At 46.3% G+C, this 26,748-nt stretch overlaps 1 protein-coding gene and 2 non-coding genes across 3 annotated transcripts in view; 1 reads left to right on the top strand and 2 right to left on the bottom strand.

The window, feature by feature from the left end:
- The window catches only part of LOC124720069 (plexin domain-containing protein 1), a 450,028-nt gene that overhangs the window by 333,510 nt on the left and 89,770 nt on the right, over positions 1–26,748 (bottom strand). The gene's annotated exons all lie outside the window — the stretch shown is intronic.
- Trnas-cga lies at positions 19,868–19,942 on the bottom strand. The gene has a single exon. It is a non-coding gene; the product is annotated as a tRNA-Ser (tRNA).
- Positions 20,074–20,148, top strand: Trnas-cga. The gene has a single exon. It is a non-coding gene; the product is annotated as a tRNA-Ser (tRNA).

Below are 26,748 nucleotides of genomic sequence, written 5' to 3'. Positions count from 1 at the left end.
TCCGCTGTGCCGTGCGTGTGATCATTGCTTGTACAGCCCTCTCGCAGTGTCCGGAGCAAGTATGGTGGGTCTGACACACCGGTGACAATGTGTTCTTTTTTCCATTTCCAGGAGTGTATATTCGAAGCTCGAACCGGCCCTGAAGGTTTGTTTAACCTATTCCATTTGAAGACAATTTTATACCGCTGGAACAGCATTTTAAATAATCCGAGATTTTTCCATCCCCTGAACGCGAAAACTATTAGTCTTGAAGAAAACTATGTGGAACAGTTTTTGTGCGAATTTAATGTAACTTAATTTTTTTTTTGGTGGGAAATATCTTCGCTAAAAGCCAATAATTTCGAGTTATTCAGGAAAAACAAAGTAACCTTAAAAATCCACCCCCACCCCAAAGCCAACGCTCACACCATACCTGTCAGGGTTTTTAGCATATTCATGGCACTTCTTCCTAGCACTATGCAAAATTTGCGACTACACGATTTTTCCGCTAATTTTCGTTCATTGAACGGACTATACTTGCACATTCAGTTGTTGTGGCTGTTATTTGCTTCGACCGTCGTACCCTCCTCCAGCCATGATAAGGTGGCTTGCAGACCGCAGACGTAGATGCTAATGCACGACAAGCTCTCCCCAAGGTAAACGACGAGACAACTCTCAGTTTCTTCAGTATTTGGCGCATAAGAACTCCAGTGGCAACTCCATGGACACATGGAAACATATGTCTTCTGAATCAAGGCTAACGATGAAGCAACTGGGAGTACATCACGGGCGATGCCAGCCTGGAAACCCAGCCGGTTTCGTCCACCAGTTCGCCCAGAAAACCAGCTCTGTTCTAAGTAATTTTCGTGTTATTCCAGTTTTGCTCGGAACTCATCGTGAATAAAAGAAAACCTCCACATGTGAGACCCTACAATTGCGTGTTTAGTATGTCCTTTGATTTGCAATACGAACTGCCTGTTGCGCAGCTGAAACTTTTTTCATAGAAAGTATTTATTTATTGGGTTTTACATCTACCTAAACGTCCTAATTACAGCTAGCTACATACAGCTTTTAACCTTCAGCGCTTATTCTTACAATGCCTTCGCGTCTTCTGGAGCTGGTTGAGGTACGTGGGTTTTTGCTTGGGTACATGGAGAGGTTTAATTAGGGTAAGATCGGGCAATAAGACGCCTACGGTAAAGCGTTTTCAGTGGCATTTTCTCGACACTGGCCACACTGACCGAGAGCGAAAAACAACATTCACCTGTTGCTTCTCTAGCGACGCCATTACATATAATATTGAAAAGCCAGGTTTATTGGTTATAGCAGGGAAATATAAGGTTTTGTTTCAAATTATGTAGTCTTTAAGTTGTGTCGTAAGCAGTACGCACTATCTAGGTATGCACTAGAAAATGAAATTATTTGCCAAAGGAATCGCCGTTCTGTGAGGAACAAACCACGGCGCGATAAACAGCGGATTGCCATTTGTGAAAATTTTTTTTGAACTGTGTGGTGCATCGGTGAAGAATACGCTGTTAAGATGGCGGGAACGGCAACGCGTGTACTCTTAAACCCCCCCCCCCCCCCCCCGCCGCTCGTTTCTAACGGCTACTAACCCAGGAAAACCTATTAGTCAGACAGATGTGAGTGCTTTGTTTTGAGCTGCATACTCTGGAGTAGTTGCAATCCAAACAGTTGAGAAATCCTCGAAGCCAACTGGAATATCCCCGTTCAATCCGGATGCCTTGATAGCAGAAGATTTTGCTCCATTGTAAATCAGTAAAAGAGCCGAACTTTCAACAACTGAAGTAGGCAAAAGAGTTTAGCGGTAGCCAACGGATAAATGCTGCTTCTCAGTAGCAGATGATTTGACTGTGCGGTCACCAGGAAAAAGCCGAGAACGTGACACAAACGAAGTTCAGAGACCTGATGTACGAACATGTGTAAGCTTATTCAGTATTTATCCACTGCCGAAATAGATCGACCCACAGCAAACACGAATAATAATAATTAAAAAAAACACGAGAAACATGAATTCTTAAACAACCTAACCAGACAACACCAAGAACAGACACTACCAGTATCAACACCGTACATCTCTAGGGCTAATCTCGACTTTACCGCGCTATAATCTTCAGGAACAAGCAGGTCCTTATCCAACGAAGGATCTGATATTTGGAATTGCACAGGGTGAAGTGCACAAGGAGCCTATCACGGAACACTGGATTATGTGTGACAATTGCTCCGAATGGTGGCATGAAGAATGCACAAGTTAGGAAGGGCATGGAGACTATTCTTGTGATTTATGTTAGTGGCTACTCTGATTCCACGTCAAGTTTTCTTACCAGACGATGCGGTTAAGGGTACGAAGGAGCACTGTCTTACATATTATGGCATTTCAGATTTGTGCTAAAGGCAACTGTAACTGATGTACACTAGTGGCCATTGAAATTGCTACACCACGAAGATGACGATCTACAGACGCGAAATATAACCGACAGGAAGATGATGCTGTGATATGCAAATGATTAGTTTTTCAGAGCATTCACACAAGGTTGGCACCTGCAACGTGCTGACTGGAGGAAAGTTTCCAACAGATTTCTCATACACAAATAGCAGTTGACCGGCGTTGCCTGGTGAAACGTTGTTGTGATGCCTCGTGTAAGGAGAAATGCGTACCGTCACGTTTCCGACTTTGGTAAAGGTCGGATTGTAGCCTATCGCGATTGCGGTTCATCGTATCGCGACGTTGCTGCTCGCGTTGGTCGAGATCCAATGACTGCTAGCAGAATATGGAATCGGTGGGTTCAGGAGGGTAATACGGAACGCCGTGCTGGATCCCAAATGCCTCGCTTCACTAGCAGTCGAGGTGACAGGCATCTTATCCGCACGGCTGTAACGGATCGTGCAGCCACGTCTCGATCCCTGATTCGATAGATGGGGACATTTGCATGACAAGAACAATCTGCACGAACAGTTCGACGACGTTTGCAGCAGCACGGACTATCAGCTCGGAGACCGTGGCTGCGGTTACCCTTGACGCTACATCACAGACAGGAGCGCCTGCGATGGTGTACTCTACGATGAACCTAGGTGCACGAATGGCGAAATGTCATTTTTTCGGGTGAATCCAGGTTCTGTTTACAGCATCACGATGGTCGCATCCGTGTTTGGCGACATCGTGGTGAACGCACATTGAAAGCGTGTATTCGTCATCGCCATACTGGCGAATCACCCGGCGTGATGGTATGGGGGTGCCATCGGTTTTTTGTCTCTGTCACCTCTTGTTCGCATTGACGGCACTTTGAACAGTGGACGTTACATTTCAGATGTGTTATGACCCGTGGCTCTACCCTTCATTCGATGCCTGCGAAACCCTACATTTCAGCAGGATAATGCAAGACCGCATGTTGTAGGTCCTGTACGGGCCTTTCTGGATACAGAAAATGTTCCACTGCTGCCCTGGCCAGCACATTCTCCAGATCTCTCACCAAATGAAAACGTCTGGTCAATGGTGGCCGAGCAACTGGCCCGTCACAATACGCCAGTCACTACTCTCGATGAACTGTGGTATCGTGTTGAAGCTGCATGGGCAGCTGTACCTCTACACGCCATCCGAGCTCTGTTTGACTCAATGCCCAGGCGTATCAAGGCCGTTATTACGGCCAGAGGTGGTTGTCCTGGGTACAGATTTCTCAGGACCTATGCACCCAAATTGCGTGTAAATGTAATCACATGTGAGTTCTAGTATAATATATTTGCCCAACGAATACCCGATTATCATCTGCATTTCTACGTGGTGTAGCAATTTTAATGGTCAGTACTGTATGTTCGGTGCACTGTGTGATCAGAAACACTTGTATTCTGCCCAGCATTTAAGTCTGATGTTAGTTCCCCCAATGTCCTGCTTTACCAGTCTGCCCAGCCTACGACGTCTGACATATGCCATGAGGGGTGGCCGCCAAATCCCACGACATCTGGACGTGCTTTCACCTGTTTCCGCCACGTGCTGAAGACACTGGCCACAGCACTCCTCGAACACCTGACAAGTCGTGCAGTTTCCGAAACGCTCGTACCAAGCCTCCGGGCCATCACAATCTGCTTTCGTTCAAACTCAGACAGACTGCGCGCCTTCCCCATTCTACACACGGACAGCACGCTCGCCGACACACACACACACACACACACACACACACACACACACACACACAGTGCGTGTCTGACTAGCAGACGTTCCTCGCGAGTTGCTGCTACGTCTGGACGGGGTTATATCGGATAAGTATTACCAAATTACTTGCTACAATGGTCGTAGATGACCCAAGTTTTTTTGTAACTGTATTAGCTTGTATAAATTAAGATGCAAATCTAAATTCACGAATTTCTTTTGCATCAGTTTAACAGTGATTCATCTGACAGCATGCACATTTAATTTTTCTGCACACAAGAAGAGGGATGATCCCTCGTATACCCCGTAATCGGCTATCGCCAGATGCGTCAGCGCTGATATTTAAAGAGCATTTTAACACCGTCATATGCCGTACAGGGCCTGTTGCCTTCGGTTGTTGCATCTTGGTTCACTTTATAGGAAATACAAAAAGTTAGTTATATTTGGTGGCTTCAATATTAATTGTATAAGTGATTGTGCAAGGAAGAGGATGCTGGTAGACCACCTTAATTCATATAATCTTATGCAAACCGTATTCTTTCCAACGAGAGTGCAAGGGAACAGTAGAACAACCATAGACAAAATTTTTGTTCATTCCTCATTACTAGAGGGGCATTCTGTTAGCAACAAAGGGAATGGCCTTTCAGATCGTGATGCACAAATTTTAACTCTAAAAGATTTTTGTGCTGCAACACGTGTTAAATATAGTCAACTGTTTAGGAAAGCTGATCCAGTTGCTGTAGAGACCTTTGTAAACCTTATCAAGGAACAAGAGTGGCAAGATGTTTATAGCGCTGATACAGTAGACGATAAATAAATGCTTTTCTCAAGACTTTTCTCGTGCTCTTTGAAAGTTGCTTTCCGTTAGAACGTTCAAAACAGGATACTAGCACAAACAGGCAGCCTGGGTGGCTGACTAGAGGGATAAGAATATCTTGTAGAACAGAGTGGCAATTATATCAAAACGTTAGAAACAGTCAAAATCTAAATGCAGCAGCCCATTACAAACAGTATTGTAAGGTGCTGAAAACAGTTATTAGAAACGCAAAAAGTATGTGGTATGCAGACAGAAGGATAAAATTAAAACCATATGGTCAGTCGTAAAGGAAGTTGCTGGTCTGCAGAGACAGGTCGAGGATATAGAATCAGTGCGTGGTGGGAATGTCCCTGTTACTGATAAGTCGCATATATGTACAGTATTTAATAATCACTTTCTGAATATAGCAGGTGAACTAAATAGAAACCTAGTCCCAACAGGGAATCATATAGCGCTCTTAGAAAAAAAGTGTTCAGAGACTTACCTGAAATGCTCCTCCATGATACTGACAAGAGGGAGGTTGAGTTAATAATTAAATCACTAAAGACCAAGAACTCTCATGGATATGACGGGGTATCTAGCAGAATACTGAAGTATTGTTCCACGTATGTTAGCTCAGTACTTAGCCATATCTGTAACTTATCCTTTAGGAGTGGTCGGTTTCCTGACCGATTAAAGTACTCGGTAGTGAAGCCACTTTATAAAAAGGGAGACACTGATAATGTTGACAATTTTAGACCTATTTCTATGCCATCGGTGTTTGCTAAAGTTATCGAGAAGGTTGTATATACAAGGTTACTGGAGCATTTAAATTCACATAATTTGCTGTCAAATGTACAGTTTGGTTTTAGAAATGGTTTAACAACTGAAAATGCTATATTCTATTCTCTCTTTGAGGTTAAATAAAAGGTTGCGAACGCTAGGTGTTTTCTTTGATTTAACGAAGGCTTTTGACTGTGTTGACCACAAAATATTACTGCAGAAGTTGGACCATTATGGAGTAAGGGGAGTAGCTTACAATTGGTTCGCCTCTTACTTTAAGAACAGAAAGCAGAAGGTAATTCTCCGCAATATTGAGAGTGGTAGTGATGTTCAGCCCCAATGGGGGACTGTTAAGTGGGGCGTTCCCCAAGGGTCGGTGCTAGGGCCACTGCTGTTTCTTATTTATATAAAGGATATGCCTTCTAGTATTACAGGTGATTCAAAAATATTTCTGTTTGCTGATGACACCAGCTTGATAGTGAAGGATCTTGTGTGTAATATTGAAACAGTAACAAATAATGTAGTTCATGAAATAAGTTCGTGGCTTGTGGGAAATAATTTGATGCTAAATCACAGTGAGACTCAGTTTTTACAGTTTCTAACTCACAATTCAACAAGAACCGATATTTTGATCAGACAGAATAGGCATATTATAAGCGAGACGGAACAGTTCAAGTTCCTAGGCGTTCGGATAGATAGTAAGCTGTTGTGGAAAGCCCATGTCCAGGATCTTGTTCAGAAGCTAAATGCTGCTTTATTTACCATTAGAACGGTATCTGAAATAAGTGACACTTCAACAAGAAAAGTAGTCTACTTCGCATATTTTCATACGCTTATGTCGTATGGTATTTTTGGGGTAATTATTCTGATTCAAAAAGGGTATTTTTGGCTCAAAAACGGGCTGTTCGAGCTATATGTGGTGTAAGTTCGAAAACCTCTTGTCGACCGCTATTCAAAAGTCTGTGAATTCTGACATTGCCCTCACAGTATATATTTTCTTTAATGTCGTTTGTTGTTAGCAATATTAGCTTATTCCCAAGAGTTAGCAGCTTTCACTCAGTTAATACTAGGCAGAAATCCAATCTGCATGTGGTATGCACTTCCTTGACTCTTGTGCAGAAAGGAGCGCAGTATTCTGCTGCATCCATTTTCAATAAGCTACCACAAGAGCTCAATAAATCTTAGCAGTAGCCCAAACGCTTTTAAGTCGAAACTGAAGAGTTTCCTCATGGCTCACTCCTCCTATTCTGTCGAGGAGCTCGTGGAAGAGCTGAAAAATTAAGCAAATTCCAGTGTTACATTGTTGATTTTCTTTATTTAAACTTACGACTTGTCACCTGAACATGTTTTTTTATATTTCATTTTATCTGTTTCTAATATCGTGTTATAATTTCATGTATTGACTCGTTCCATGACCATGGAGACTTCTTAATTTGGTCCCACGGAACAATAAATAAATAAAAATAAATAGAGGACGAGTGGTTCACATTAGGACTTAATATTTTTAAAAATATCGGGAATACGATACATCGATATTTAGAGGAATCTCATTATCGTCTCTCAACACATAGAGAACCATTATCGACATAAAAAGAATCGATGCACAGGTAAATAATAGTATGAGCCTCACATTGTAAATATACCGTCCGTTTTAGAGCTGTATAATGATTTATTATTAGATATTCTGTACATCAACAAGGTAGCAGGCAGCCTCTCTCTATTAGAGCAAGAGCTGAAAGGAAAACGATGCACGTTCACGCCTAGCAGAATCACTTTGCGAAGAATGGTAGCTGCATGACAGTGATACAATGGTAGGTGTCCGGTGAGTCCGCTGCGAAGAACACTTAAGTCGAGTCCCCTTTTTTCTCTCTTTCTTTTCATTTCTGTCAAAGCAGGCGGCATTGCAGTTGTGCCAAAACTGCGTGTTGAAGCTAAACGTTGCAGTTTCTGTTGGCAGCGCCGACTGCCGATTGAGTCATCATTTCCCCTCAAGTCTACACCCACTGCAAAGACCAATCTTGTTATTTAGATTTTTGTTCATTTTCAGTGAATGTTTTTGAAGAACGCTCGTGTGAAAAAAATAGCTCAATAGTTGAGTTAAAAATCGTTTTTAAGGCAACTGGTGTGCTGTTTCTTCAGAATGTGTATCTTATTTCATTCACTGTGCCATTCCCACCTCCCTCCAGTTTAATCGGACTACTACCTTCTACCACATACATTTGCTTCACACAAAGACAAAGACTGTACATGATGAAAGCTCGAACAGCAGTAAGACTCCTTGACACAGTGAAAGTAAATATCTCTTACTACAATTTCAAAAGAATACCTTTAAATATTTTCCGAAACTGCGAAAAATATATAAAATAAAAATATCGGTACTCGATATTCCCGTTTCGGTGTCGATATATCGACATCCACTCATGCTCATAAATCAAGAATAATGCTGATATATGGTTAAACAACGGTCTGGTGGGCTGTTTTCGGGTTTAAATCACCTCGGGGTATGACCCTGCGGTGCATTTGACCTGCGGTCGTCGCACGGTGGCGCTGGCAGCAGTCCACATACGAAGAGGTGTGTTGGTGCATGTCAGAGTACGGTGCAGCGAGTAAGTGTGCAGACGTTTTCAGACGTGGCAGTGTGTTGAAAGTGGTTCAAAGAACACATATTGATGGCGTTATGAGGGGTAGAATACTAGGGTGACTGGAGGCTGGTCAAACACAGCAGGTCGTAGCACGGGCCCTCCGTGTTTCACAAAGTGTGATCAAGATTATGGCAACGATTCCAGCAGACAGGAAACGTGTCCTGGCGGTACAGTACAGGACGTCCACACTGTACAGAACTACAAAAAGACCGATATCTCACCATCAGTGCCCGCAGACGGCCACGGAGTACACAGGTAGCCTCGCTCGGGACCTTACCGCAGCCACTGGAATATTTGTCTCCAGACACACTGTCTACAGACGACTGAACAGACACGGTTTATTCGCCCAGAGACCTGCAAGGTGCATTCCACTGACCCCTGGTCACAGGAGAGCGCGTAAAACCTGATGTCAAGAACACGGTACATGGTGTAGTCTGAACAGTGATACTCGTCTGGTTTTCATCTGGGATGAGACAGGAATCAGATACCAAACAATGTTCTTGAAAGAGACCTGTATGCAGGTCGTGGTTTGATGGTGCGGGGTGCGATTATGATTGGTGCACGTACACCCCTGCATGTCTTTAACAGAGGAACTGTAACAGGTGAGGTGTATCAGGACGTCATTTTGCACCAGTATTTCCGCCTTTTCAGGGATGCAGTGGGTCCCACCTTCCTCCTGATGGATGATAACGCACGGCCCCACCGAGCTGCCATCGTGGAGGAGTACCTCGAAACAGAATATATTGGGGAATGGAGTGGCCTGCCTGTTCTCCAGACCTAAACCCCATCGAGCACGTCTGGGATGCTCTCGGTCGACGTATCGCTGCACGTCTTCAAACCCCTAGGACACGTCAGGAGCTCCGACAGGCACTGGTGCAAGAATGGGAGGCTATACCCCAGCAGCTGCTCGACCACCTGATCCAGAGTATGCCAACCCGTTGTGCGGCCTGTATACGTGTGCACGGTGATCATATCACGTATTGATGTCAGGGTACATGCGCAGGAAACAGTGGCGTTTTGTAGCACATGTGCTTCGGGACGATTTTCTCATCTTATCACCAATACCGTGGACTTACAGATCTGTGTCGAGTATGTTCCCTATGTGCCTATGCTATTAGCGTCAGTTTTGTGCAGTGCCACGTCGTGTGGCACCACATCCTGTAATTAATTTATGAGCATGTGTATGTCGGGGTAAGAATAGCGCTTAGGTATATCGATATTTTTTGGGAAGATATCGACAAATTGGCATCTTCCAACAGCCCTAGTTCACATCCTCCGGGACTGCACACACTCAAAGCAGCGACTCAACAGCTTGAATGCGGCTTAGATGCTGCCTGCAGCACGCACGATTGAAGCTCAGTCGTGCTCCAATGGATACAATCTTTCTGCTCTAACCGCTCTTCCTGCTTGGTATTACTGGTAATGTATTGGCATAATGTCGGCCCCCTCTATTTCTCTTGTAAAGTACTATATTTACCACAGGAGTTCGCTTTGAATTTAGTTTCTAGTGTAATTAGTGTTACACAAGCGCCTGCCCCCTTTCACGCAGCCAGATACAGAATCTCTCAAACTACACTCCTGGAAATTGAAATAAGAACACCGTGAATTCATTGTCCCAGGAAGGGGAAACTTTATTGACACATTCCTGGGGTCAGATACATCACATGATCACACTGACAGAACCACAGGCACATAGACACAGGCAACAGAGCATGCACAATGTCGGCACTATTACAGTGTATATCCACCTTTAGCAGCAATGCAGGCTGCTATTCTCCCATGGAGACGATCGTAGAGATGCTGGATGTAGTCCTGTGGAACGGCTTGCCATGCCATTTCCACCTGGCGCCTCAGTTGGACCAGCGTTCGTGCTGGACGTGCAGACCGCGTGAGACGACGCTTCATCCAGTCCCAAACATGCTCAATGGGGGACAGATCCGGAGATCTTGCTGGCCAGGGTAGTTGACTTACACCTTCTAGAGCACGTTGGGTGGCACGGGATACATGCGGACGTGCATTGTCCTGTTGGAACAGCAATTTCCCTTGCCGGTCTAGGAATGATAGAACGATGGGTTCGATGACGGTTTGGATGTACCGTGCACTATTCAGTGTCCCCTCGACGATCACCAGTGGTGTACTTCCTGTGTAGGAGATCGCTCCCCACACCACGATGCCGGGTGTTGGCCCTGTGTGCCTCGGTCGTATGCAGTCCTGATTGTGGCGCTCACCTGCACGGCGCCAAACACGCATACGACCATCATTGGCACCAAGGCAGAAGCGACTCTCATCGCTGAAGACGACACGTCTCCATTCGTCCCTCCATTCACGCCTGTCGCGACATCACTGGAGGCAGGCTGCACGATGTTGGGGCGTGAGCGGAAGACGGCCTAACGGTGTGCGGGACCGTAGCCCAGCTTCATGGAGACGGTTGCGAATGGTCCTCGCCGACACCCCAGGAGCAAGCAACAGTGTCCCTAATTTGCTGGGAAATGGCGGTGCGGTCTCCTACGGCACTGCGTAGGATCCTACGGTCTTGGCGTGCATCCGTGCGTCGCTGCGGTCCGGTCCCAGGTCGACGGGCACGTGCACCTTCCGCCGACCACTGGCGACAACATCGATGTACTGTGGAGACCTCACGCCCCACGTGTTGAGCAATTCGGCGGTACGTCCACCCGGCCTCCCGCATGCCCACTATACGCCCTCGCTCAAAGTCCGTCAACTGCACATACGGTTCACGTCCACGCTGTCGCGGCATGCTACCAGTGTTAAAGACTGCGATGGAGCTCCGTATGCCACGGCAAACTGGCTGACACTGACGGCGGCGGTGCACAAATGCTGCGCAGCTAGCGCCATTCGACGGCCAACACCGCGGTTCCTGGTGTGTCCGCTGTGCCGTGCGTGTGATCATTGCTTGTACAGCCCTCTCGCAGTGTCCGGAGCAAGTATGGTGGGTCTGACACACCGGTGTCAATGTGTTCTTTTTTTCCATTTCCAGGAGTGTACTTTTGCTATCACTAGGCAGCTGTTTAGATCTCGTAACTGCTTAAAGTAGTATTTCATATTTCTTAAAGCGCCATTGCTACAGCAGCTAGCTAAATATAGCCTTACACAGGCCATAAAAGCTCACTGGAGACGTGTAACAAAAAAGGTTCCTCACGAGTGTGTGCTCTTCAGTCAGAAGATCCTCCTCGCCCCTCCCCTCCAAACGCACACCAGTCCCGAGCGCCGGGAATCGAACCCGGTACCCTATGATCGATAATCAAACTGTAACCAAGCCGCTTTGAACAGTTGACATGTATCAGTCGTCAAGTTATAATGAGTGATGGTGACGCTACTGAAATGAGCTCTTTCTAAAATTATGAAGTAGCGTTAAACTGAGGAAGAAAGAAAATGAATAATCTGCAAACCGGTGCAGCACAAATTTTATAATATTTGTACGTGGAACACCGTCAGCTGCCCTCACGTGTTTGCCCGTTACCCAAGGTGCGCTCGCATACCACTGCAATACAGCCTCACTGAAACACTCCTGCATTCTGCATGTAAAGACAAGATGGGTGTGTGTGTGTGTGTGTGTGTGTGTGTGTGTGTGTGTGTGTGTGTGTGTGGTGCAGCATTTAAATGATGCCATCGTTGTGAGCCTTGTGGCATCTCAGAAGCTGTAAGAGACGACGCCTGCTGTACGGCAGCTAAACGGTGATGGGCTTGTGACATACTAGTATGGATTAAAACCATAGAGGATTGTAAATGCACTGTATTCGTTACGCTAACACTTACTATGCAGAACATATCAAACAGTCAAAGCATCTTAACAAATACGATAAAGTTGAAAGGTCAAAGACTACAAACTTTTTTGAAGATTAAGCATTTTTTTCCCCAATTCCACTCAAATATCTTTCACTACACACTTCCTAAAGTAACCTGCGTTCTTCTTCGTCGTTCAAGCGAACTCCATACCAAATGTCGTCTAAAACTAGTCAGGACCCCAGTTGTGTAAAGGTAACCGAGTTATTTTCTCATTCTCAGTATTAGTGCGGATGTTAAGAAAAATCTTCTCTTGCAGCGGCGGGGTAGCCGCGCGGCCAGGGGCGCCTTGCACGGTTCGCGTGGCTCCCCCCGTCGGAGCTTTGAGTCCAAGCGCGCGCGCGGCTGTGTGTGCGTGTTTTCTCCTAAGCGTAAGTTGGATTAAGTAGTGTGTAAGCTTAGCGACCAATGACGTCAGTACTTCGGTGCCATGGTGGTTGTTGTGGTCTTCAGTCCTGAGACTGGTTTTATGCAGCTCTCCATGCTGATCTATCCTGTGCAAGTTTCTTCATCTCCCAGTACCTACTGCAACCTACAGCCTTCTGAATCCACTTAGTGTATTCATCTCTTGGTCTCCCTCTACGGTTTTAACCCCCCGCGCTGCCCTCCAATGCTAAATTTGTGATCCCTTGATGCCTCAGGACATGTCCTACCAACCGGTCCCTTCTTCTAGTCAAGTTGGGCCACAAACTCCTCCCCAATTCGATTCAATACCTCATTACTTATGTGATCTACCCAACTAATCTTCAGCATTCTTCTGTAGCACCACATTTCGAAAGCTTCTATTCTCTTCTTGTCCAAACTAGTTATCGTCCATGTTTCACTTCCATACACGGCTACACCCCATACAAATACTTTTAGAAACGACTTCCTGACACTTAAATCTATATTCGATGTTAACAAATTTCTCTTAATCAGAAACGCTTTCCTTGCCATTGCCAGTCTACATTTGATATCCTCTCTACTTCGACCGTCATCAGTTATTTTGCTCCCCAAATAGCAAAACTCCTTTACTACTTGAAGTGTCATTTCCTAATCTAATTCCCTCAGTACCACCCGACTTAATTCTACTACATTCCATTACCCTCGTTTTGCTTTTGTTGATTATCTTACACCCATCTTTCAAGACACTGTCCATTCCGTTTAACTGCTCTTCCAAGTCATTTGCTGTCTGACAGAATTACAATATCATCGGCGAACCTCGAAGTTTTTATTTCTTCTCCATGGATTTTAACACCTACTCCGAACTCCCGTGGTATCTTACCACAAATAAAAAAAAAAATGGTTCAAATGGCTGAGCACTATAGGACATAACATCTGAGGTCATCAGTCCCCTAGAATTTAGAACTACTTAAACCGAACTAACCTAAGGACATCACACACACCCATGCCCGAGGCAGGATTCGAACCTGCGACCGTAGCGGTTGGGTTGGGTTCTTTGGGGAAGGAGAGCCGACAGCGAGGTCATCGGTCTCATCGGATTAGGGAAGGATGGCGAAGGAAGTCGGCCGTGCCCTTTCAAAGGAACCATCCCGGCATTTGCCTGGAGCGATTTAGGGAAATCACGGAAAACCTAAATCAGGATGGCCGGATGCGCGATTGAACCGTCGTCCTCCCGAATGCGAGTCCAGTGTCTAACCACTGCGACCGTAGCGGTCACGCTGTTCCAGACTGTAGCGCCTAGAACCGTTCGGCCACACTGGCCGGCACCACAAATTTCCAAATTTTCCAAAATCGTACAGGAAAATCTCTAGGCTGTATTTTATACGCTCTCTACTTCGGCCAGCGCCAATTATATCGTTGCTCAAATTGCAAAACCCACCCACAGCTTTCAGGGACTTACGCCACAGTCCAGTTCCGTCAGCGTCGACTGACTTGCTTGCACGCAACTCCAGAAATTTAGCCCGTTTCCCGTCCCTGGTCCTCGGCTGGACGTTTAACCTCAATATCCGCCACTTACTGTCTTCCAGGAGCCACGCCCAGTAGCGAGAGGGCGTGGCTTGTGGACACGCTAGCGACCGGGCGACACGGAAGCCGCGAGACGGCGGCGGAATGAACGGGATGGGCCGCTCCGGTTTTACCCCAGCGGACAGCCCACGGTGTCGCCTGCCCACTGCCAGAGCTGAGTCATCGCTAGAACAACCACGACCATTTTACACACACACACACACACACACACACACACACACACAGAGAGAGAGAGAGAGAGAGAGAGAGAGAGAGAGAGAGAGAGAGAGAGAGAGAGTGTGTGAGTGTGAGTGTGTGTGTGGCGACCCTGCAGGGATCGCACGGGTGCCACTAAAACTCTACTGCCGAATCTCCCGCGGAAATATTTGGTTGTTTTTCCACGTACTATTCGAGACTGGAACGGCGGTGAAATAGTCTCAAAGTGGTTCGATGAATTCCCCTCCCCAAGCAGTTAAGTGTGATTAGAAGAATAGTCACGTAGATGCAGATGTTGTATTAACTGAAGTGATACACTATGTGATCAGAAGTATCCGGACACCTGGCTGAAAATGGCTTACAAGTTCGTGGCGCCATGCATCGGCACATCTGGAGTTCAATATGGTGTTGGCCAACTCTAAGCATTGATAATACCGACTCTCGCAGATATACGTTCAACCTGATGCTGGAAGGTTTCTTGGGGAATGGCAGCCCATTCTTCTCGGAGTGCTGCACTGAGGAAAGGTATCGATGTGAGCCGGCCAGTGTGGCCAAGCGGTTCTAGGCGCTACAGTCTGGAACCGCGCGACCGCTATGGTCGCAGGTTCGAATCCTGCCTCGGGCATGGCTGTGTGTGATGTCCTTAGGTTAGTTAGGTTGAAGTGGTTCCAAGTTCTAGGGGACTGATGACCTCAGATGTTAAGTTCCACAGTGCTCAGAGACATTGGTCGATGAGGCCTGGCATGAAGTCGGTGTTCCAAAACATCCCAAAGGTGTGCTATAGGACTCAGGTCAGGACCCTGTATAGGCCAGTCCATTACAGGGATGTTATTGTCGTGCAACTACTCCGCCGCAGGCCGTGTATTTTGAGCAGGTGCTCATAATAAGCAAAACCACATGTTACACTTGGTTTCCGAAAAGCATTCGACTCAGTACCACACCTACTATTATTGTTTTAACTACGATCATACGGGTAAGTCAAATTTGTGACTGGATTGAGGACTTTTTGGCAGGGAGGACGCCGCGTGTTACCTTGGACGGAGAGTCACCGCCAGATGTGCTCCTGAGAAGAGTGTGAAGGACCCTTGCTGTTCGTGTCATATTAATGATCTTGCTTTCGGAAATGATAGAGTTACCTATAATGAAGAACTGTCTGAAAGAAGCTGCATAAATATTATGTCAAATTTGGTAAGAATTCTACGTGGTGCATAGATTAGCAACTTGCTCTAAATACACACATCACAAAAAAGTTTTGTATCACCTCGGTTCTGAGAGTTTCGGAACCTATGCAGAAAATTGGAATAGAGATCAACATAAACATCATTTCCGCCCTTTTTATTGCTCATGAAAACCACACATTGCATGTTGTACCACCACACAGAGACCTTCAGAGGTGGTGGTCCAGATTGCTGTACACACCGGTACCTCTGATACCCCAATAGCACGTCCTGTTGCACTGATGCATGCCTGTATTTGTCGTGGCATACTATCCACAAGTTCATCAAGGCACTGTTGGTCCAGATTGTCCCACTCCTCAACGGCGATTCGGCGTAGATCCCTCAGAGTAGTTAGCGGGTTATGTCGTCCATAAATAGCCCTTTTCAGTCTATCCCAGGCATTTTCGATAGGGTTCATGTCTGGAGAACATGCTGGCCACTCTAGTCGAGCGATGTTATTCTGAAGGAACTCATTCACAAGATGTGCACGACGGGGGCGCGAATTGTCGTACATGAAGATTCCGCCAATACGCTGCCGATATGGTTGCAGTATCGGTCGCAGGATGGCGTCCACGTATCGTACAGCCGTTACGGCGCATTTCATGACCACCAGCGACTTACGTCGGCCCCGCCAAAACATCAGGGAACCCCCACCTTGCTGCACTCGCTGGACAGTGAGTCTAAAGCGTTCAGCCTGACCGAGTTGCCTCCAAACCCGTCTCCGATGATTGTCTGGTTGAAGGCATATGCGACACTCATCGGTAAACAGAACGTGATGCCAATGCTGAGCGGTCCATTCGGCATGTTGTTGGGCGCACTGTACCGCGCTGCATGATATCGTAGTTGCAAAGATCGACCTCGCCATGGACGTGGGGAGTGAAGTTGCACATCATGCAGCCTATTGCGCACAGTTTGAGTCGTAACATGACGTCCTGTGGCTGCACGAAAAGCATTATTCAACATGGTGGCGTTGCTGTCAGGGTTCCTCCGAGCCATAATCCGTAGGTAGCGGTCATCCACTACAGTAGTAGCCCTTGGGCGGCCTGAGCGAGGCATGTCACCGACAGTTGCTGTCTCTCTGTATCTCCATGTCCGAACACATCGCTTTGGTTCATTCCGAGACTCCTGGACACTTCCCTTGTTGAGAGCCCTTCCTGGCACAAAGTAACAATGCGGACTCGATCGAACCGCGGTATTGAGCGTCTAGGCATGGTTGAACTACAGACAACATGAGCCGTGTACCTCCTTCCCGGTGGAATGACTAGAACTGATCGGCTGTCGGACCCCCTCCGTCTAATAGCTGCTGCTCATGCATGGTTGGTTGGTTGTTTGAGGGTAAAGGGACCAAACAGCTAGGTCATCAGTCCCTTGTTTCAAATAGACTCCATTCTGCTAACGGGACATCTCAGAAAAGTCAGAACAATAAAACGGAAAAAGGGAAAAAACGTAAAAGGGCAGTCACGTTGTCATTAGTAAAAACAAATGAGGGAAGTCGGCAAGAGAACGAACCCAACACTACGCTGAAGCAGCATAGGCAAGACCACCTGTGACTTAGAAGGTACAACTGCTATAATGCAAAAAGTACGTATGGGAATAGAAAGACTAACCAAGCCTTAAAAAGAAGGGGTAAAAACAGAGTAAAAGGGAAAGAAAAGAGGAATTCGGTCAGGGAGGTGAATCGGGAATCTCTGAACACTGCCTACAGTGGGAGACACCCAAACACACACCGCCCTGCCCCAACACCAGAGAGAGATTAAAAACTTTAAAACTGAGAATAAAAACCACTCTCCCGGAGGAAGCCGAGAACCAGAGAGACCATCCGGGAATCGTCAGCCAACATCGAAGGTAAAGTGTGGGGGAGTCTGTACTTAGCCAAAAGAAGGGGGGCATTCAACCAAAATGTGGGCCACTGACTGGAAGGCTCCACAACCACATAGCGGGCGTGGCTCATCACGCAAAAGAAAACCATGGGTCAGCCTGGTATGGCCAATGCGGAGACGACACAGTGTGGTCGAGTCCTTGCGGGAGAGGCGAAAGGAAGAACGCCATGGGCCTGGTGTCACCTTAATTGCACGAAGTTTATTAGACAGTGGAGTAGCCTCCCAAGAATTGGCCCATGACTGTGCGAAGTGGGATTTGATGTGAAGCCGTAAATCCGCTGCAGGAGGGGTTACAGAAAATGGGGGGTAAGAAACTGCTCCCCCAGCCAAACGATCAGCGAGCTCATTACCCGGGATACCCACATGGCCCGGGACCCATAGGAAGTCAATGGAACAAGCGGCACGGTGAAGATCAGCGAGATGGTCATGGATGGCAGAGACCAAGGGATGGCGCGAAAAACCCCGGTCAATAGCAAGAAGGCCACTCATCGAGTCCGTACATAACAAAACGCGGTTGTGTGGGGATTGTTTAATAAAGGTAAGGGCTCGGGAAATTGCCATCAATTCCGCAGTAAACACCCCACATGTAGGTGGCAGCAGATGATTTTCCGTTCTAACAGAGGACGTGAAGGCATACCCAACATGATGAGCAGATTTAGAGCCATCAGTGTAAAAAACAACAGCATCCCGAAACTCCCATAAAATTTGGTGGAAAAAGGTACGGAACACCACCGGGGGGATGGAATCTTTCGGACCGCGGCGGAGATCCATCCGAATTCGAGGCCGAGGAACTAACCAAGGAGGAGTGGAGGGGAGGGGAGGGAGCGAGGAAGACAGGACAAAGAAGGAAGCTGAAAATCACGGTAAAGAGACGCAAGGCGCAGCCCAACCGGTAAACCCGCCCGAGGGCGGGAGTCGGGCGGGCGACGGCCATGGTCTGGGAATAGGAAGGATGAGCGGGAGAAGAACGGATAGTAAGGGCATAAGACACCAGAAGCTGGGACCGCCGAACAGAAAGGGGGGGATCCCAGCTTCAACCAGGAGACTATCAACAGGGCTAGTAGGGAAGGCACCGGTGGCCAAACGGATACTACGATGGTGGACTGGATCCAGCACGTGCAGTGTGGAAGGAGCAGCTGAACCATAAACTTGACAACCATAGTCCAAACGTGACAGAACTAGAGCACGTAAAGACGGAGGAGTAGGGAACGGTCCGCACCCCAAGAGGAGTGGGCCTCATGCATGGTTTGCCGGTCTGGTGGCCCAGCAGTTCTAGGCGCTTCAGTACGGAACCGCGCTGCTGCTACGGTCGCAGGTTCGAATCCTGCCTCAGCCATGGATCTGTGTGATGTCCTTAGGTTAGTTAGGTGTAAGTAGTTCTAAGTTCTAGGGGAGTGATGACCTCAGAAGTAAGTCCCATAGTGCTCAGAGCCATTTGAACCATTCATGCATGGTTGTTTACATCTTTGGATGGGTTTAGTGACATCTCTGAACAGTCAAAGGGACTGTGTCTGTGATACAATATCTATAGATAACGTCTATCTTTGGGAGTTCTGGGAACCAAGGTGATGGAAAACTTTTTTTGATGTATTTAGAAATGTTAAATTTTGCACTTCACAAAACGAAAGAACATCCTGTGACTACAATATCACTCAGTCACTGCTGGAATCTGTCATTTCATGCTAATACCTGGGGATAGCACCATGTAGGGATATGAAATGCCATGACCACAGAGGCTCAGACGTGCGTAAAGGAGGTGGTAGATTTCGGTTTATTCGTAGAATGCTTGGGAAATGTAGTCAGTTTACGAAGTAGTGACTAGATATGAGTCGTGCGACCTGTATAGAATATTGATGAAGTGTGTGATACCCGTAACAGGTAGAACAGGGGAAATTGAATATATACAGAGAAGGGCAGCACAAATGGTCACACATCTGTTTGATCCGCCGGAGAGTGTGACACAGCTGCTGAAGAAACTGACCTGACAATCATGAAAATAGACGTAACCTATCGAGAGAAAGCCTACTTACCAAGTTTCCTGGGCGGAGCCTCGAATCCTCCCGCGGTCAGAAAAATGGTACCGAATCCTCCCGTTTGAAGCAGGTAGCAGTTCTAAACGTTAATACTCTAAGCAGGCAAAGGAAAGCATATGAAGTTACAGTAGAAGATGTAACAGTTTTCCGCGTGTATTGCATGTTTAAAAGTTATCTTTTATCTGATTTTGATATTTATTTTTAGAAACTAGTATCATTTATAGCCTTGATTTCTTCATAAATAATAAATTGAAATAGGAAATCATGATTTCGCAACACATTCTATCTCAGAGTTCATTTTAGGAATTATGGTTGCATTTCCAGCAAATCTATACATACAACAGAATGATATTTTCACTCTGCAGCGGAGTGTGCGCTGATATGAAACTTCTTGGCAGATTAAAACTGTGTCCCGGACCGAGACTCGAACTCGGGACCTTTGCCTTTCGCGGGCAAGTGCTCTACCAACTGAGCTACCCAAGCACGACTCACGCCCCGTCCTCACAGCTGTACTTCTGCCAGTACCTCGTCTCCTACCTTCCAAACTTTACAGAAGCTCTACTGCGAACCTTGCAGAACTAGCACACCTGAAAGAAACGACGGGGCGTGAGTCGTGCTTGGGTAGCTCAGTTGGTAGAGCATTTGCCCGCGAAAGGCAAAGGTCCCGAGTTCGAGTCTCGGTCCGGCACACAGTTTTAATCTGCCAGGAAGTTTTATACATACAACAAATTGATAAGTGTCCGATGTATATTTGTTATGGAAACTTTCGCAAGCATTAGTTGTTCGGTGTGTGTTACAGCTTAGTTCTGCCCACATGGATGGAGGACAGAGTGCATTCTCTTCTATGCAAATTTCTACTGAATAGTCACAAAAGGCTTGCAATTTTTGCGATGCAGGTGTGTGTGCCATGAAACCGTCAACACAAGTCGCCAACCACATCAGGAGCCAGCATGGACAAACCAAAGATGTACGACAGAAACCTTCCAATTTCATTTTTTGCGTAGTAATGTGCAAGCCCTAATGTTTGTATTTTTCGGCACCAGCCCTGTGTTAAGTGAAATTTGAATCCTTGAGTGCGATTATCAGGCCAGACGTCACTTCCAGCTTTCATTATGTTCTCTTCCCAGTCATGAGACATCGCTGACGGCGAAAAGTTCAAACCTATATCACTATGCTTTGAAATACATACTCATACGACGAAGTTTTCTTGTCATTCAATGAAGAGAAGACCAATAGGATGTAATGGCCATTAACTAACCTAAGTATTGTGAACAGCTGACAAAAAAAACTTTGGACAGCACTTTAACGAACGATCAACAAATATAGATTCACACTGCGTTAATGTTTTAAGGTTTGCAAAGTCACAAAATATGATCACTTTTTTCTCTGTGTTATTTCCTAATAAAGACTTTGTCCCATCTGTGGTTTCCACATTCAGCGTTTTGATATCACGAACATCTGTAGCATTTGTGGGCATTTTTGGCAGACTTTTGCGCCTAGCTTCGTAAATAGATTTACGAAAATTGTTGACATCTCTCGTAGTTACATCTTGTGTATCTTCTCCTTTTAACTTCTGGTACACTATTTTTGACGGCCGGCCGCGATGGCCGAGCGGTTATAGGCGCTACAGTCTGGAACCGCGCGACAGCTACGATCGCAGGTTCGAATCCTGCCTCGGGCATGGATGTGTGTGATGTCCTTAGGTTAGTTAGGTTTAAGTAGTTCTAAGTTCTACGGGACTGATGACCTCCGATGTTAAGTTCCATAGTGCTCAGAGCCATTTATTTTTGACGATATCTCACAAATATCTTCTATGATTTTTCTCTTTGGGTGGGAAATGATTACTTGCCTCTGGATTTTGTTATGAGGCATATCTTCTTGATTATGCTCTTCTTGACGCTCCGCGGCATCCAGCTCCTCAACAGAAATAGTTTTAAAAAAACTTCTGCAGCCATTAATGTTGCACGTCCATCGCGTTAGACCACCATTTTGCTTCCTACTTACTGAAACTGTAAGCTCGTCTGAGGACATGATCACTATACAACGATCTGCCGCGAACTGCGAACTGGCCGCAGGCAGCTATGTTCATTGGCGCACGCAATGCTCTGTCCCACTGAGTCATTTCTGGAGGATTCGATCCTGTTACCTGCCTGGTTTCGGGAGGATTCGGGGCTGCGCCCAGTTTCTTGAACTGGCTTTAAAGGATTGTTCTAGGACGGGGCTTCCCAACCTTTTCAGCTGGTGGACCCCTTCTTCAGTCGAAAATCCATGGCGGACCCCTAGTCTGTTCCCAATGCCCCCCGCCCACCGAAGTGTCAATAGTGTTTAATTTGGAGATGAATGAAAACAACTTGAAGGTCAAAAATCGACTTATGAAATAGGTAGTGCACTGACAAAGCAAGTTTAAATGATGCCTGGGACCGCATACGTGGCAGCGAGTGCTGTGATTGGTCGACAAAGCTCGCTCCGCGCATGCGTAAAAGGTTTCAGCGCATCTAGCGCCGTGAGCCGGCGCACAAACGACCCCCGTATTGTTGCGAAACAGTCGATCAGAGAAGCCGCATTCTCCGGCACTGAACTGCGTATGCGTTCTCACTTAGGAACCGCAAAGGCTGCTTGGAAATACGACCTGAAGTAAAGGTACACATGTTTTTCACACGAAAAAAATAGTGATGAATTTGATTTTCACATTTTTATTCAATAATTTTACTCATTTTACACGATTCGGTAAAAGGTGGCCGCGGACCCCCTAGAAAGAGCCGGTGGACCCCTAAGGGGTCCGCGGACCACACGTTGGGAAGCCTTGCTCTAGGGATATACAACCCCCCTACGTATCGCTCATCAAGCGGATTTTGAGGATAACAGTAATAACTGCACGCACAGAGGCAGTCTAAGAATCATTTTTCCGTGCTCCATATGAGAATGGAATGGAAAGGAACCCTGATAACTAGTACAATGGGATGTACCCTCTGCCATGCACTTCACGGTGTTTTGAAGAGTACGGTGTGAGTTGGTTGTCTGACACTGACAAGGGGAGGCCGCCAATTGTGAAATTCAGACTCGATTCATACTGCGCATAATAAAAGCTCGTGGGCCAGAGGTGTAATGTGGCAAAGCACCAAGATGCACTTCTCAGCCGTTGTCGAGAAAATCGACAGTTAAAAGAAACCGTTGCGGTGAAATACTCTCTACGATTAATAATTTCTCTACAACGTCGGGGCGCAGCGGTAAGCGCTCGGGTTCGTAATCCGAAGGTCGCCGGATCGAATCTCGCTCCATGCAACTTCTTTTTAGTATTTGTTTTCTGTAATATATATATATATATATATATATATATATATATATATATATATATAATTCCCGGCAATCAGTTGCAACAATTATGCATATAGTAAGTTGTTGAAAGTCGTTTGTCGTGGAAAAACTGGCGACTTCGAACATCATTATGTTTTCCGCAAACAAAGTTGTATTTCACAAATGTTATTAATTGTCTTCATAATGTTAACCACGTATAGTTAACGGAAGACGTAGAAACGATATTCCGAAACGAATACGTATAGCGTAAGTCAAACGTTCGAATTAGAATAGAGACCCCACGAACACAAATTTGCTATGGGAGGTATGAAATATAAACTCCGTTACTCGCTCGTTACACTTGAAGGACAGACGTTGAATGGGCCGAAACGAGCCGCCGCATAACAGCGTAGTTGGCTGCTAACTTCGAAAGAAGGTAGATGCGGTCCCTAGCGCAACTTATAACATTGTCGAAAATCAGTGCGGACGTGAGAGCTTTGGTACACCCTGTTAAACGGAAAAATGGAGGCGGTACAATTGGAGAGCGATCCGTCTTCACCAACATGCATAAGCAATTCATTATATTTGAATTGCAAAAAACTAATAATAAGAAATTATTGCATGGCGCGAGATTCGAACCGGCGACCTTCGAATTACGAACCCGAGCGCTTACCGCTGCGCCACGACGCTGTGGAAGAATATTAATCTTAGAGAGTATTTCACCGCAACGGTTTCTTTTAACTGTCGATTTTCTCGACAACGGCTGAGAAGTGCATCTTGGTGCTTTGCCACATTACACCCCTGGCCATGAGCTTTTATTATGCGCAGTATGAATCGAATCTGAATTTCACAATTGGCGGCCTCCCCTTGTGAGTGAAGCCACTCACAGCGGGACGGTGAGGGAGGAGATTCATGCAACTGACGTGGCCGGAGAGTAGTCAAAAACAATCTGTTGTTCCTGGCTGTGTGTGGGGCGCGGCGCGGCGCACACACCAAACCCGGCACCACTTCCGGTTATTGACAGGCGGCGAAGCAGGAGGCTGAGTCAGCATGCGCTGCCACACACGGCCACCTCCTGCGTCAACAGCACACACACAACGTCCCGCTGTTTGCGGCTGACGCAACAACCTGCTCGCTCTCTTCGTACGAAACGTGGCGTTATCGATAGTTAACACCGACCGCCTTCGCCACTTCCGCTTACGGGAGCAGCCGACAGTGCCTTTCCTTCCGCCACCAGTGCTTGGCCTAGTTTGATGCCGCCTTCTATCACTACTTCGAAACGATCGTATCGGATCTCTCGCAGCAAATGTAAATTTATGCCCTCGTTACTCCGACCTACAGGAACAAATCTTTTCCCGATATACGATCTCAGACGGCTAAGCCACTACGAACATTACCGATGACGGTGCCTGTAAACCGGAGTAACTGCAGACGATTTTTTCTAAATTCCTTCAATCAAGAAATAAGCGTTCCAAAAATTAGATTTTCTATTCTTCAGTCGGGTGATGCTGAGGGAATTAGATTAGGAAATGAGACACTTCGCCCGCATCTCGTGGTCGTGCGGTAGCGTTCTCGCTTCGCACGCCCGGGTTCCCGGGTTCGATTCCCGGCGGGGTCAGGGATTTTCTCTGCCTCGTGATGGCTGGGTGTTGTGTGCTGTCCTTAGGTTAGTTAGGTTAAGCGAATATTTTGGACTGACTGACGGTGTCGCCATGGGTAGCCCCCTGTCTCCTTTGGTGGCCAACCTTTTTATGGAGGATTTTGAAGAGAGAGCGCTTGAATCAGCTGCCCTGAAGCCAACAGTTTTTTGGCGGTATGTGGATGACACTTTCACTTTCATAGTGTGGCCTCATGAAGATAAATTAATGGAGTTTCTGCATCACCTCAACTCCACTCATAGCAACACCCGGTTCACCATGGAAATAGAGAAAGATGGTTGTTTGCCGTTCTTGGATGTCCTGGTTCGAAGGAAGAATGATGGTTCTCTAGGGCATTCAGTTGACCGGAAACCCACTCATACTGATTTGTACCTGCAAGCATCAAGTTGCCATCACCCGTCGCAAACCATGAGTTTGCTTAGAACACTTGTTCATAGAGCTCATACTGTCTCAGATCTGGATAGCTTACCTCAAGAACTCGCCCATCTAAAGACAGTATTCAGCGAAAATGGGTATTCCATCCGGCAGATTAACAGGGCACTAACAGTTAAAACTAAGAAGCAGGAAGTGAATAAAGAGGAGAACATGCCGGAACAATCTTTAGCTTTTCTTCCTTTCGTTCGCAACACTTCGTTTAAAATAGCAAGAATCCTCCGAAAATTTCAGGTAAAAGTGGTTTTCCGCCAACCATCGAAGATTGCGGACCTTGAGGGATCAGTTAAGGACAATCTGTTACTACGAAAGGCCGGAATTTACAAGATACCGTGGCAATGTGGTATGGCTTACATAGGTCAAAGCACACGCACCGTGAAAGAACGCTGCACTGAACTTCAACGTTACACACGCCTTTTGCAGCCAAGCACGTCCGCTATTGCTGAACATTGTATTTCTACTGGATATTCAATGGAGTATGAGAAAACAATGATTTTATCCACAGCAACGTCTTCCTGGGACTCCATTATTAAAGAATCCGTAGAAATACGACTGGCGGAAAATCTGTTTAACCGTGACAGCGGCTACCAGCTGGGCAGTGCACGGAATCCCATCGTCTCCACGACAGAGTGCGTCGACGGCCGAGGCAAACAGCACGCAGAGGGCGACTGAGTTCCGCTATTCCACCAGCGAGGGCGCTGCCGGCGGGCAGTGTGGTTCAACTACCAAGTTTTCGACGCATGCGCAGAATAGTTGTTGTTGTTGTGGTCTTCAGTCCTGAGACTGGTTTGATGCAGCTCTCCATGCTACTCTATCCTGTGCAAGTCTCTTCGTCTCCCAGTACCTACTGCAACCTATGTTCTTCTGAATCTGCTTAGTGTATTCATCTCTTGGTCTCCCTCTACGATTTTTACCCTCCACGCTGCCCTCCAATACTAAATTGGTGATCCCTTGATGCCTCAGAACATGTCCTACCAACCGATCCCTTCTTCTGGTCAAGTTGTGCCACAAACTTCTCTCCTCCCCAATCCTATTCAATACCTCCTCATTAGTTATGTGATCTACCCATCTAATCTTCAGCATTCTTCTGTAGCACCACATTTCGAAAGCTTCTATTCTCTTCTTATCCAAACTATTTATCGTCCACATTTCACTTCCATACATGGCTACACTCCATACGAATACTTTCAGAAATGACTTCCTGACACTTAAATCAATACTCGATGTTAACAAATTTCTCTTCTTCAGAAACGCTTTCCTTGCCATTGCCAGCCTACATTTTATATCCTCTCTACTTCGACCATCATCAGTTATTTTGCTCCCCAAATAGCAAAACTCCTTTACTACTTTAAGTGCCTCATTTCCTAATCTAATCCCCTCAGCATCACCCGACTTAATTAGACTACATTCCATTATCCTTGTTTTGCTTTTGTTGATGTTCATCTTATATCCTCCTTTCAAGACACTGTCCATTCCATTCAACTGCTCTTCCAAGTCCTTTGCTGTGTCTGACAGAATTACAATGTCATCGGCGAACCTCAAAGTTTTTATTTCTTCTCCATGGATTTTAATACCTACTACGAACTTTTCTTTTGTTTCCTTTACTGCTTGCTCAATATACAGATTGAACAACATCGGGGAGAGGCTACAACCCTGTCTTACTCCCTTCCCAACCACTGCTTCCCTTTCATGTCCCTCGACTCTTATAACTGCCATCTGGTTTCTGTACAAATTGTAAATAGCCTTTCGCTCCCTGTATTTTACCCCTGCCACCTTTAGAATTTGAAAGAGAGTATTCCAGTTAACGTTGTCAAAAGCTTTCTCTAAGTCTACAAATGCTAGAAACGTAGGTTTGCCTTTCCTTAATCTTTCTTCTAAGATAAGTTGTAAGGTCAGTATTGCCTC

This window comes from Schistocerca piceifrons, chromosome 11, assembly GCF_021461385.2.
Source record: "Schistocerca piceifrons isolate TAMUIC-IGC-003096 chromosome 11, iqSchPice1.1, whole genome shotgun sequence".
NCBI lineage: Eukaryota > Metazoa > Arthropoda > Insecta > Orthoptera > Acrididae > Schistocerca > Schistocerca piceifrons.
The sequence above is the reverse complement of the archived record's forward strand: the minus strand, read 5'-3'. Positions and strand labels throughout refer to the sequence as shown.